Below are 14,414 nucleotides of genomic sequence, written 5' to 3'. Positions count from 1 at the left end.
TTACATATTAATATTACACATTTACATCTTACATTTATATTTGCATAGTAATCTCTTAAGTGGGCCCTCAGGCCATGAACAGAATCCAATATAGGGTTTTTGGCAATTTCTGCCTGTTTTTACTTATTTAAAGAATTAAACTCTATTACAATGAATGGCCTGCTCAGTAGTTGTAATTTACTCTATAAACTTATTGGAGGTTAAGGAACGTTAGCTTTTTTTTATCCCATCTTAATTGATAACAAAAATGACTATACTCAGAGTATTTATTGGTCATTCAGTTATATCCTTACTGCCTTTTGTCTGTTTTGGTTCTTCATATAATGCACTGCTAAATGAGAGAAAATAGCTTCTTCTTTCATCTGCGTTACCACATGATGATAGAATAACTCTGACAGAAAAACAAGGGCAGGGAGACGGGCACCGTGATGGATTGCATATCTGGAGCAAGTTTCAGTCTCAGCGACCCCGCTTGCTGAAATGAATACCAATCACATGCTGCCTGGAAGGAACCGCAAGAGAAAAAGCCATTTAAAGATGGATGGTACGCTGTGAAAAACCCTTAAAGTATATGTGATTTGAAGGCTATTTAATAAGGCTAACAAAAATCCCAGTTTACTTCTAGACACAGAAATGTATTTCTCCGGCTGTCAGTGGGTCGTTCAAATGACTAGATGATGTGATTGTAATGAACAGAGAAAAGCGCCGTCAGTGTAAGTTGGTGCCATCGCAGCAAAGCACAATCGCATTACAAAACCTGCTGCTCTGAAAAGCCTTTTCCACTGAGACTCATGTTGGGATAATGCACGGCAGAGGCTTCCTGCTACGTGAAGATAATGCTGGATGGCAGCATTTCAGGGCTTTAGCCCTTTATAGCTGGGAGCTGCTGTAGGCCTCTCCCTCCACTTTTTCAGCTTACATAAACCCAACCATGAATAAGCAGTTTGATAGCATGACGCAGCTGCTTGAGACCCCCGCCACTGGATGAATATTTAATCCGCCGCCGCTCGATTTCTCTATTCTGTGTTAACAGGTGTCGACGCCGCCGCTCCTTCAAGAGTGCAGATGTCTCGGGCACTCCATCAGTCAGCGGTAATATGTGATCACGCCGCGCTGACCTCTGGGAAATTGAGTCTTTAATCACAACATCTCCAGTCACCAGACTCCCGGTGAATTAGCATTCCTCAGATGCAATCTAATCTCGCGGGGGCTTTCCCGCGCCAAATCATCCAGCGCGAGGACACGGTTTGACTTTCTGCCGTGTAGTGTCAATGCAATTCTGATTGATGAATACAGACGCTGGAGGCCGGGGGAGGGAGAGGAGGCGTCTCTGTCGGGTGTGATAAGCAAGCTCCTCTGTGCATTTCCTATGATCCCAGTCCACATAAACAAGCCCAGCCGAACACAGAGAATATTAGAAGTAGCGATGCTTCTTTTCTCATTCCAAATGTGGCCGCCTGGCAATTGAAAGTAAGATTTTCCTCAGAGTTGCATGACAATATCTCATAAAATGTTATCCCTTTAGCTCAAATAGAATATTGATGTCCCAAGTAAACTATATTTGGTGCAGGTGCATTCACGTGGATTCTCGTTTCATAATTACGCCTTCCCCATAATTTCCCATAAGGATAATTTTTTTTACTGTCTCGCCCTGCTGCGTTCTGCACGGTGAGTCACTAACAAACTCAAAGCGCTGACAGTCGAGAAGCCATTCCAGCTCACTGAGAGGGTGGCTGGCAAATTGGTTGGCCCGTGAGGGGGGTAAATAAGTTGGAGGAGGAGACCCCCTTGTGTTTTCTTCTTTGACTTGTCGATAGCGGGGCCCGAGGGGAGGCGGTGTGTTGAGTCAGAATTTAAAATGTTGCGGAGCAGAGAGGGAATTAAAATAAGACCCGGGCTTCAGGCTAAAGGAGGGAGAGAGCGTGAAGAGAAAGTTCTGTGTTTAATCTCAAAAGGTAGCAGCTGGAGGTAAGTGTGTGCTGCTCTTTGAGTCTTCACTCATAGTTAAAGGCTGCTTCGTGTTGAAGTGTCCTCTTAACTCTGAATACTGAAATTAACCGCTTGACCTTTAACAGAACAAGAGGTAGCGGCTAATTCTAGCATTTAACGTAGCCGCATGAGGAAAAAAACAATTTGTTTTATGCCATGAATCTGATAACTACTATTAAATATATTCATTTGTGTCTGGCCTTGACTCTTCCTGCTGCAAATATCAAAAGCTGAAGAGCTCCCGTGTCTTTCCCCCTCAGTCAGGCTCCAACATGGTCAGTCCCATAAAAACGAAATTACAGCGGTCATCGTAAAATAAATCCACACTCCAAAGACGTATCATTAACCCGAAGGGGAAGTGGAAAGGATCTCCAATATAACGAGAGGCTAATTTCCTCATTACTGATGACAGTGATTACCATTAAAGCTTTTCATTATCATAATCATTATTATTATTACAGCACCAATAGCAGAGGGACTGTGACCACAGGCAGGGCACGGGGCCGAAATTAGAAGAGGACATGGTTGTCCTTCATTGATATAAGTGTGGAAGCATTCAGTAGTAGAACGTCTCAGGTAATGCACATCAAATATAGATGTACGTAGAATAGATGTGTCTGCAGCAGCCGGGAAGAAATTCTTTTTTTTAGGAGGTACATTGTCATCCTCGCATTTACATAACTTTTCTTTCTTCATGGCTTGTTGTTATACCCATTTGTCGGCTCTAGCTAGCTAAAGCGAGGCATGGAGAACAAGTGGAAAATGGTAGCTGTGAGTAGAGTAGTAATGTTGCTGACTACACAAAAGGTAGCTCTTGCAGCAAGTGAGAAATTAGCTGATCCCAGACCATGAAAGGGCTGCACAGGTTGACAGCGGAGAAGCCATATCATTTTATATATATATATATATATTATTTATGTTTGTTTAACTTACATGCCAGGGAGAATATTTGTGGAACCATTTTACCAATCAAGATAAGCATAAGTGAACCTCGATTATTATTATTGGGATTTGGGATCTAAATATTTTGGGGAGCTGTTTTTCTTTGTTGCCCTCTGCAGTCCACTCACTAGTTAGATTGACGAGGTTTAAACTGGGATTTGTCAGTCCATAAAATGTTCAGCTGATATATTCTAATCAAATTCCGATAGTGACCCTACAATAACCTTCTATTTTACTTTTTGGGATGTTTCAAAATGAGCTTTGTTAATATTCCAGTATTTTTGAACTGAAACAGGAAGCCGTTCCTGTTTAAATCTGCACAAATATTGACGATGACTACTGATTTATTCTACTCTTACTCAACTGTTATTAATATTCTTAGCCTCTTTCAGTTTTCAGTCTGGCTGAACCAATGTACAATTGTTTATCCCCCATGTATAAAACATGACTTTATTTACAAACTTTGTTTGTAAAGAGGACTTTTTTACAACCTAAAAGACAAATTCAAAATACAGAAGAAAGTAATCCTCCGCAGTGTATCTTGCCCACACAGACACACACACACACACACTCTCGTCCAGCCCATGGAAGCAGGCCCACGTGTGACTGGGATTTGGCCGGTACAAGCCTGAAAGCATTAACATTTTTAAACATACCTGCAAGCGTTGCACAAGAGTCAGAGGGTTGTTTTCTCTCTGAACCCAACTCCTCCTGGCTTTTTTAGGGCCACTCTTTGCAAGATGTGTTGGTGCCGCTCTGTCTGCAACACAATAAATAGAGTCTTGTGAAGGTGGGAAGCATATTAAAAATCATGCCTCATACGCTTCACTCCAACTGTCAAGACCTCAACACTGTAACTTCTTCACACTCTGTTTTTTTCAGAGCATTTTATTTTGTAACGTTAGCTGGGATATTTTTCATCCTCCCTAATCCTTTATATTTAGACCCAGAAGGGGCGGAGTCTCTGTTTAAAATGAAAGTTAAGGGTCTTAAAAAATATATATCTTAAAAAAGTTATTACATTTCACCTGCACAGCTTGCATTCATATTTTGAATTTCAAAGAACACTTTGCACCTCCAAGGTGACCCTCCAGCGGTACTGCTCTGCAAAAGAGTCCATCCAGTATTCTTCACGTGGCGCCCGGCGTCTGAACGTATCAATGGACGACGACAGAACTCAATTTCCTCCTTATCTCAGCCGTTGCGTTTCTCATAATGCTGAATCCACCTGATAAAAATCACAATTATAAAAGCAAGACATAAATTTGCAAATTATAACCCGTGAGTATTGTTGCGTTCCTAGGAGCTGGCCCTCGGGTAAGCCTATCTATTAGTGAGGCATTCAAGTGGTAATTTACATTTCTGCATGCAAGTTGTGGAGGCTTTTATGCGGCGGTGTAAGCAGCGCTGCCTGCATTAAGCACAGACCTTTATCAGCCTGAACTCGTCTCTGAATACCAGGGATGCGTGAATCTTACAATCGAGGTGATTATTTAATATAATGGGTTCCCTGGTGCGTTTCTTTCATTTGAGGGCAGAGGTGAACCCTGCTAATGTGCCATTCGGCATTTGTGAATACATTTTGAGCAGCCTGAAGACATCAATTGCGGTTTCAAATCAAAACGCCCCTCTGTGGAAAGGATCTGACAGCAGGATGAGAGGCCCGTGGTTCTGTAAACGCCCCAGTCCACTCTGGACGTGCATCACATCTGATCTCACGCTGAGCTCTGTAAATCTGTGGGAAGGCGTGTTGTTTCACATGTCTACGTTTAATCTCCTGATTCATTAGGGAAAGCACTGCGAGACGGCTCGCCGTAACCAGAGATGCCAGCATACGAGCTCTTTGGGGAGCCTCCCTCTGCTGATCCCGGCGATAAGGAAATGTCCCCACTGGGATGAATAAAAAGCCATATTAAACTCGCCGTTCATTGTTGATGCAGTCGTTGCTCCCTGGGAGCCCAAACAACCGCTCTACGTGTGATTTGTCGCACCTCAGCCCAGATATTTCTCACTTCGCCTCGGCTTCCTAAGAAATCCCCTTGCTCAATCCCCTGGAAGGAAGCCCCCGAGATAACATTAATGCTCTGCTGTCTCAATAGCACGCCGCCTGAGAGCAAAAATTCTCAATCAGATACAGTCTCTGAACGAGCCCATTAGCGGGATTAGCAAATGGCTTTGCGGCAAACGAGGCGGTGATTGACCCAGCAGCATGACGCCGCTGACAACCTGTGAGCTCGAACGACGCTTCGCCCAGCTCATTGAGTCTTGCTGCGCTGTGCGACTGTGGCGTCCCACTCAGTGAGATGTAAAGGAGAGATGTTAAAGAATAACTAAAGCAAGACATCAGTCTGATGGCCGGTCTTTGATAAGGAAACCTGCAGTTTGCAGAAATACCATCCCTGCAGAAGCAATATTCTGTCTTGTTATAATAAAGACACATTTCATACAACTAGAGCAAACCGAAGACCCATGATTGAGGTTATTGAGGAAATGCATCTACCTGGAACATTAAAAAAACCACTAAAGCAGCTGCTGCCACCAAGACAAAAATATAAAGGGGAAAATGTTCTCGTTTTATAACCTGTGTCCTGTGCAAAACTGAAAGTAAAAATACACATTTTGCCACCAGTTGTAAGGCTAGTGACACAATTGTCACTCGCTAGTGACTCGAGTCGCTAGAAGGTAAAGTTAAGGTCAACCACGCTCTTTTCCGTAACTAAAGTAAATACTTTTGTTGCCTAAACTTTATTTCCTGTGAAGATAGAAGTTTATTTTGAAAGGACACTGTCGTAAAATTGATGCTAGAGGGGTAACAAGTGCATCGATCCACGACGAAGGGGGCACTGACCAAGCCGCAAATTTGACACGATGGGAGTGAGAATGTGTTGGGATCCTGTCACTTGTAACCATATGGTTTTGAAACCTCAAATGCGCAGATTGCAGATTTTGCTATTGAGTGGCTCACCATTTGAATAATCTTACATCTTGTTTTTGTAGATGGTTTCGTTAAAAATGTGATTATGATTAATGCGTGTGTTTATATTTTACCTACCTTACCATCAGAGGGTTTTCAAAACGTGGACGCCCAGAAGATCCGGTAGAGTTAACAGCTGTTGGTGATGGTCTGGAATAAGGAAAATATTTGTTTGGATTTTTAGATTCCAGAGAGTGGCCTCCTCCATGGGTACATCAGAATATTGGGGGAAATGATGCTAAAACATTTGTAATTAAATCCTAAATCCAATTTTTAAAAATGAACAGTTTGAAAGCTTAGGACACTTAAGAATATTCATTTTACCTTCCCCATTATTAATTATAGAAGCTCTGATTGTTGGAGGATTATTCTTCATTCATAACTGCACAGCGTGGTGAAAAAACCAAAAGCATTAAAAAGAGATAATTCTAAGTCTAACACAAAAGTTAACATCAGTTTCATTGTGAGTATTATTTTTAGATGAATAATTTTGCTCCAGCCATCGACAGTCCCACAGGCAAAGCTACCAATGTCTCCTCCAACGATTGTCTCCGTAATGCAGCCACAAAACATATTTCTTCTCACCCACGTGTTTAGCCCCTCAGCTGAAAGCAACGAGTTCACACCTGTTCTCTCTCTCTCTCTCTCTCCTGGGCCAGATGGTTGAATTTCTTCGGGAGAAATGGAAGTCATGAGAGAAAGTTCAGACTCGAAAAATGCAACACCTCAACACAAATACATATGAAAACAATGCTTTACAATGAATGTATTATATACATTATCTACAACAACAGAATCAAAGTTTCCAAGGGAGTCTTTTTTTCCCTTTAAATGTACAACTCCTTATTTTTAAAATGATGTCATTTAGACAAGTGGCTTCCAACCTTTTTGGCTTGTGAACACTAATAATGAAGCGATATCTACTTCACTAAAACAGCTACCTGTGTTTAGGCCCAACATTTACATGAAAAATACATAAAAAGTAGAAAAAAGATTGATGGGCAATAAAAATAAATAAAGATTTTTTTTAAAAAGACACTTAATTCCAAAGTCAGAGCATAAATATGATTGACGGACGTTCGTATGATAACCTATAAAAACTTACTCCGGTGCAAACAAGGGTGCAACAGTGCTTGCAGAGCTAACAGTGTTTACCTGAAGAGGTGACGTCACTACGGGCCAACCCCTTTCACATGACACATGGTTAGTGCAGCTTTAATCACCTGGTGACCCCTCAGATGTATCTTGGGACCCCTTGACCCCCGACCCCCACGTTAAGAACCACTGTATTTGACAATAAGGGTAAGACGGACAAAATAGTCGTGTATTCACTTTTCGAGCTAGTATTATTTTTGTGGGTCAGGTGGTTTCAGAAGAACTAACTGAGCCACAATTACTTTCGTTTTGGTGGTTTTCCCTGCAACGGCGGACCTCACATGTGTTGACAACATGTGTGCGCGTGTTTATCCTGTCGGCTGGGTGTAATTACTGTGCTGTGCCTCTTTGCATAAGTAATTAGCACTGACAGACAGCGGTCTGTTACAGTGTTTAGTCAGCCGGCTGAACACCAAACAAGAGCAAGGATGCGCTCAAAGGGAGAGTTGTGAGTGTTATACTCATTTGCTATTGCAAGAAAAAAAAGCAATCCATGTGAAAACATTGAAACGCAAATTGTGATTTTAAACTGCATGTACTTGCAGGAGCTGCCTCACCCAGAATAACCCCCCACCAAAAAAAAAAAAAAAAAAAAAGAAGATCAACTGGGATGAAAAACCAACCAGATTAAAGTCATGATCTGAGAGACTTTGTTCAATCAGAGCGGTAAAAACCTCAAAGAGCGCAATGAAATAAAGCAGCCCCGGAAACATGAAAGCAAAAGAAGGGTCATCGTGTTCAGCGGCTCCTCATCAGGGCTGACACTTTTGTTACGGCCCTGAGGTGAGACAGCCAGTGGGAAAAAAAAGGGTGATTTGTCATGATTGGGTGGGTGTACACTCCTTCCACATGTGTGTGTTTGTGTGGTGTGTGAGTCGATAATGCTCGAGGGGGAGGAGATGACAGTCACATAACTCACATGTGAGCTTCCGTTAAGTGTAAGAGAACGGATGTTAGATAGCTTTTGTGTTTGTGCCCGTGAGCTTTTATTAACGGGCGTCCACGCACCCAAGCTAAATGTTAGCGCCCACGTGTTTGACTTTCCTTAGAGACTCAGACAAGGTTACGCTTATTATGACCATGAAGAAGGCCCGGGGCAAATTCTCCTAGATGCCGTTATTGTGTCCTGCCATTATCTCCCATCAGCCTTGAGCCGTCACATCCCCCCCCCGCCGACACTTAATTTCATTGTCGATTATCTTCCGGAGCTCGGGGAGGGAGGAACAGCGCTCCTGTATTAAGTAAATTGGAAGCGATAGGAGTGAGGGAGAAGATATAATGTAACGCTTGACCTTGTGTTTCCCCTCCCTTACACATCTGATCTCAGCATGCTGGGTAATTGAGTCCCCCCTTCACTTTCCCCGAGTAGCAGCACTTTGTTGGATCGATTTTGCCGCTTGATTACGGCTAAAAAACTTTTATCAGCTGTCTCCGTGGAGGCGATGCTATCCATTCCTCCTCAGACACATTCATACACTCACATCAACGCGGAGCACCTGGAGTCGAGTATGAATAATGGCAGCTATTAATCTCCCGGACACCTGAGTATTGATTGAACTTTTCCCTGCATAGCTAGCCTCCTGGCCTGGATTCGCGAGCTTATCGGTCCAGAATGGTGGAGAGAGGAGCGAGAGAGGGGAGATGACATGATTGCAGGAGGTCAGGCGGAGTGGCACGACATCATGTCGAGCCAGGGAATTGCTTTAAAAAAATGTATCGGATCAGTGGAGAGTTATTTGCTGAACATGTTGGACTTAAGTTCTGTCATTTTGGGTTCTCACCAAATGAAATAAATTTTTCAGACAGGGCAAGAAACCCAAACATCAAACCACAAACAAGGTTTTTACAAACCTATCAGTGCTGGAATGTACCCTAACTAAGTGCATTTACTATGTTCACACACTTTACTCGAGTATTTCCAGTTTCTACTACTTTATACTTCTAGGGGGGTGAAATTGTGTTTTCATTCCAGTACATTTATTTGACGTTTATAGTTACTAATTGCTTTGTACAATAAAAACAATGCTAATATGTGTTGCAGCACTTTTAACAATCTACCCAGCAGTAATCAAAGTATCTAAATTGGCTCCACATTGATGAAATACGACATTAAAATGTTCTTACGTGTATTCATTAGTTATAAAAACACTAACATATTTGTCTATTTGATTATAAATCAAATACACAAACATTTCTTTCTACAATCAACACTTGAAATGATGAAGGCACTTGCAAATGACAAGGTAGTACAAAATGTAAACCATACTTTGGTGTTTCATTTTTTACCTCTTTACTTAAGATTTCATTAAACTTGTTTTTTTTTTCCTTTTTACAAAAAGTACCAAAACACTGGCAACAAGGACGATCTTGGGTAGATAATAATGAGAATAAATATGAAACAAAATTTAAATCATACCCCCTAAACTAAAAAGAAATCTGGTTTGAATTGAAACCAGATTTCAATTCAAACCAAATCTGCACATCATGCTGTATTGAAGAAGACTTGAAACTAGAGATTGAGATCATAAACTCATGTTTACAATGTTTACTGAGGGAATAAATCAAGAGAGTAGAGTCGCCCCCTGATGGCCATTACAGAGAATGCAGGTTTCCACAACTGCCCATCACCAGACAAGAACGATTTCTACAATATTTGTGCATGGCGACTATGGTATGTTACGGGTTGTTTCTTTCATCTTATCTAATCACACACACATAAATAGGAACACTTTACAAAACGATATAATTAGAATATGCAACGGAGGCCAACGGCCTTAAAGGCTTATCATTTCACTGCCCCAGTGTTGATTAAAAAAACCAAAAAAAACCAAAGGCAAAAAGCAAACCAAAGGCGATCGAGCCCATGACCCATCGATGAAAGTGCTGCACATTGGGTACATTAGGTTAGGAGGGAAAAATTTTTGTCAATTAAATTATAGTTAAAGTTAAGGTAAGGCCTCTTCAACCAAAGTTTAATTGGAGTAAAATCTGTATTCTTCTCTGATGCAGAAGAGTAACAAGCACAAACCTTTCAGCTGAAGTCTTCCTCAGTGTGCCGGCTCAATGAGTCACTGAATCAGCCTCTTCTGAACAGGGAATAGAGTATCAGGGGCAGGGCATTAGAACAATCAAGATATGGCATAGAAATGGAACAGGTAGAGTAGATTACATGGAAACCAAGAGGCATCACATTCACTTTGGGGTTATTGGAGAACAATTCAGGCAAAGTCAGGCAAAAAATCTGGAAATTCTACCTTTTTTATGTCAATGAGGAGGTAAAATAAACTAATTTGTGTCAAAGTGTCCACCTTAAATGTAACCTGGATTCAAGGTGGTATTCTGCCCGATTGAAATATTTCCGAATTTGTGTCATCTTGTCGAAACTAAAGTTATTTTGGTCAAGAAAGTGGTATTTTATGGAGCGAATACTTGAATAGGCTCATTAACTTGGTTGTTCTTTCCACCTTGCTAAATTTAACAACTAGTAGCAAACGAGTTGGGTGACTGTGGCTCAGTGGAAGAACGGGGTCGTCATTCGATCAAACGATTGGAGGTTCGATCCAGGTCGATGTGTCCCGCAAGCTGTGCCTGCCGTGTATAAATGTATGTGAATGGTTAGTCGGAGTCCTAATAGGCAGGTGTCACCCTGCATGGTAGCGCCTGTCATCAGTGTATGAATGGATGTGAATGGGTCAATGACATGTAGCTCTCTGAGTGGTTGGAGGACTAGAAAAGTGCTATACAAGTACATGTCCATTTACCAAATGAAGTGAGCCACAGACAATTAGTGAATGCTGTTGTGCGATCCAAATCAATAGGAACTTATTTTCTGCTGCGTATCCATGTGCAGTGTGTGTGTGTGTGTGTGTGTGTGTGTGTGTGTGTGTGTGTGTGTGTGTGTGTGTGTGTGTATAACGTCTCGGGGATAAAAGCACCGTGACAGGCACAAAATGCTCGCATTTTCCTCTATGCTGTTCTTAACAAAGCATTTCGTGTTGACAGGTTTCGGAAAAGAATGTCAAACAAGTGCAAAGAAAAGCGTCTGAGGTTTATCCCCCCCCTCCACACACACACACAAATACACTCTGTCTATAAATTCATGCATTCCATCTCTGCTCAAAATAGCCTTGTTTTCACGTTTTAAAGCTGTGTTGCCTGTCAGCAGCACAGAAGCCAGCCGAACAGTCTCTCACTCATCTGCTAAGAATTTCTCAGGCCTCATTGTGAGAACGGAATCAGACAGGGAGGGGGGAGGATAGAATACATGGAAAAACACAGCCTGCCATTATTCTTGTCCCTCACCTCTACGTATCGCAAGTGAATTGTTTTTCTGCGCCCCCTTTTCCTCACCGTCCCTTCAGGCATGTTCCCAACGGTTTGTGTTCTGAAGTGCAACATTGCACGTGAAAGCTGTGGGGTCAGGTAAGGAGTGAGATGGATGTGGTTTTAATAGAGATTAATTACATCCCAGATGAATGGACTGTACTTGTATGGTAAATGGACTGTACTTGTATGGTAAATGGACTGTACTTGTATGGTAAATGGACTGTACTTGTATGGTGAATGGACTGTACTTGTATAGCGCTTTTCTAGTCTTCCTACCACTCAAAGTGCTTTTACATTACTAATCATGCACCCTTTCATACCCATTCATACCCTGATGACAGGGGCTACCATGCAAGGTGCCACCTGCACATCAGGGTCTCTCTAATCAGGCACAGCCTTCGGGAGCAACTCAGGGTTAAGTGTCTTGCCCAAGGACACATCGACATGGACTGCCGGAGCCAGGGATCGAACCGCCGATCCTCTGATTGGAGGACGACCCTGCTCTCCACTGAGCCACAGCCGCCCATGAGGTGATGAACTCGTCAGAGTGGTTTGGATCGACGTAAAAGTCAATGTCTGGTCTACAAGCACAACACAATAGCATTTAAGTGCAATTGCACAGACTAAAGAAACCCAGATCTTTATTCCAGGTGTGAAGATGGAGATGTAGACGTGACAAAGCCCGATAAATCAATGTTAAAAGTCTAAGCACAGCGAGTTGTTGGAACTATATTGAAATAAATGACCCAGTTAAAAAAGACCGAGAGTCTTTTCACACAGGGCAGTGAGGAAGGAAGAAAAGTTTGGGAGTAGCAAACTTCAACTATGGCTGTCTAACGTGATGAAGGAATAGATTTATATTTTGGGAAATGCATTCACAAGACTGATACGTCTCTCGCGTTAGCTTAGCCTAGCATAACACCTGAAATATGGGAAGTAAAAGAAAAAAAAAATGCATCTAAAGCTCACCAATCTGCATTTCCATGTTTGTTTGTTTTTTCTTCTTTCTCCCCTAATCCAATTTTCTCCCTAAGATATTAAATGTAGTGTTCCCTATTTAGATAATGTCACGGTCCAAATCTCATTCATCCTCATGCAGAGATTTAAGAGTTTTAACATATAATGAGGGTAGTTTTATGATCATGAGAACCTGTCAGACCTTCCACAGGAGTCTGTATTGATCTCACACTGGAGAATTGGCCGCCAAAGATGAAACATAGATGTGAAATAAAGTAGCTCTCTGTCTTGGGACAGAGTTAAAAAAAATCCAAAAATCTAAACCTTTGAAAAAAGTTCATGTTTTTGCAGGCAGTGTCTTTGAGAACATGCAACATTACAACTAATTAACCGTTTTCCCCAAAAGTATCCCACGATGCAGCTTCAGGCCTCGACAGGTTCATTTCAGTAAACTCTAATTAAGACAACACGGTTTTAGTGTCACATCAACGGGAAGTCGAATGCAAAGTGGCAAGAACCGAAAGCCTAGATTTTCAATCACAAGCCTGTTTTATGCTCAGTTTAATGAGCACGAGCTGTGGTTGTACACCAGTCTGTTGAAATAAATGATTTATCAAGACATTGTGACAGAGCGCAGTGAGACACATTGAGTCCCAAACATCGCGTCTGGCATCCCTGGGGGCAGTTCTGCAGTTTCTAGGAGGTATGTGGAAAAATTTGTGGGGTAGTGCAACAGAAAAACGAATAAAATCAATTATAATTTGATGACAAAATACACACATATTTGCAAAGTAAGCATCCAATTGGGATTAGAAACTGGTGTGATGCCAATTTTGGGTTAGTTTATCGTCGCGATAACCAGTGAGCTGCCAGTTACGATACACTGAATGCACTCTGCATACCCTGCAAGTGACGTGTCATTGCAGGGCATGCAATAACATTAATTAAGGCCCTGTTCCATTCAGGTGGGCCAGGGCCCTGGAATCACACATGCTGGCTCACTGGAATGGCTGCAACACACTAAACGGAATGGGACCAAAAATATATTGCTCAATTACACCTGTGTTTAAATAGCGTGCTAACGTGAGCCGGCGAACACAAAATAGATTATATTACATCTATCCATTTATTATCGTCTTATCTTTGGTCGGGTTAACTAAAAAAACAAAAAACTGCTAAAATAGTAAGCTAAAAGTAATGGATAAATAGCTAAAATAGTGAGCTAAAAGTATATATAAACAGCTTACAATAGAAAGCTTAAATTAATAGATAAATAGCTAAAATAGTAAGCTAAAAGTAATGGATAAATAGTATATATAGATAGCTCAAAGTAAAGGATACACCTCTAAAATAGTTAGCTAAATGTTATGAATAAACAGCTGAAATGCTTAGCTTAGAGTTATTAATAAATGGTTGGAGCGTCCTGCCTCTGCCACTCAATTGTACAAGTGGATGTTTTATAAATGCAAACTTGACCAAACCAACTATGAAAAATAGCTTTTGCGTGATGTTACTTTAAAATCAACTGTAATAAACACATTTCAGGAACATAACTAACAAAGGTGTGCTTATGTTCTTACGGGGATGTGGGGGAATGTCAGACTTAAAAGCCAAGGCGCTATACGGTGCTGCAAACTGCTGCGCTGCCTCTGAAGACTTTGGAATGGCTGAGAGAGAGAGCGCTGTTAGCCTGGATGCAAGCAGAAGAAAAGAACACAAGGACAACCTTCCTATGCATCAAACAGAAGATCTCAGAGTTTTTGCATACTGCATAGGCCTCAAGACAGATAAATACGAGTCGCATACAATGCTAATTGACAAAAATACTAACAGGAAACACACAGTGAACATGTTACAGGTATGTTGTTCCTGTACCTCCTCTCCGAATCCAAGGATCTCGATATTCACAAACTTATTAGGAATTTCTCTCTCGTGCTAATATGCAAATATTCCAGCATGCAGCTGGTCATAAATATGAGCGTGCTGCTTTTGGAAGTAGGTGAGGTTGAGCTCCGTGCTTCCCATCAGCTTCCAAGAGGCTCAGTCCCAGGGATTTAAGAGTTAATTTATC

The 14,414-nt window shown here is 41.6% G+C and overlaps 1 protein-coding gene across 1 annotated transcript in view; it reads right to left on the bottom strand.

Moving 5' to 3' along the window:
- Positions 1–6,535: 6,535 nt before the first annotated feature.
- Positions 6,536–14,414, bottom strand: part of LOC129111782 (beta-1,3-galactosyltransferase 1-like) — a 111,192-nt gene continuing 103,313 nt past the window's right edge. Inside the window, exons 6-8 of the transcript XR_008532347.1 lie at positions 13,924–14,033; positions 10,089–10,146; positions 6,536–6,576 (exon numbers count right to left, since the gene is read on the bottom strand). The gene's annotated coding sequence lies outside the window, so the exon portion shown is untranslated. The remainder of the gene's footprint in view (positions 6,577–10,088; positions 10,147–13,923; positions 14,034–14,414) is intronic.

This window comes from Anoplopoma fimbria, chromosome 22, assembly GCF_027596085.1.
Source record: "Anoplopoma fimbria isolate UVic2021 breed Golden Eagle Sablefish chromosome 22, Afim_UVic_2022, whole genome shotgun sequence".
Taxonomy (NCBI): Eukaryota; Metazoa; Chordata; class Actinopteri; order Perciformes; family Anoplopomatidae; genus Anoplopoma; species Anoplopoma fimbria.
Note: the sequence above shows the minus strand (reverse complement) of the source record. Positions and strands in the feature narration are given on the sequence as shown.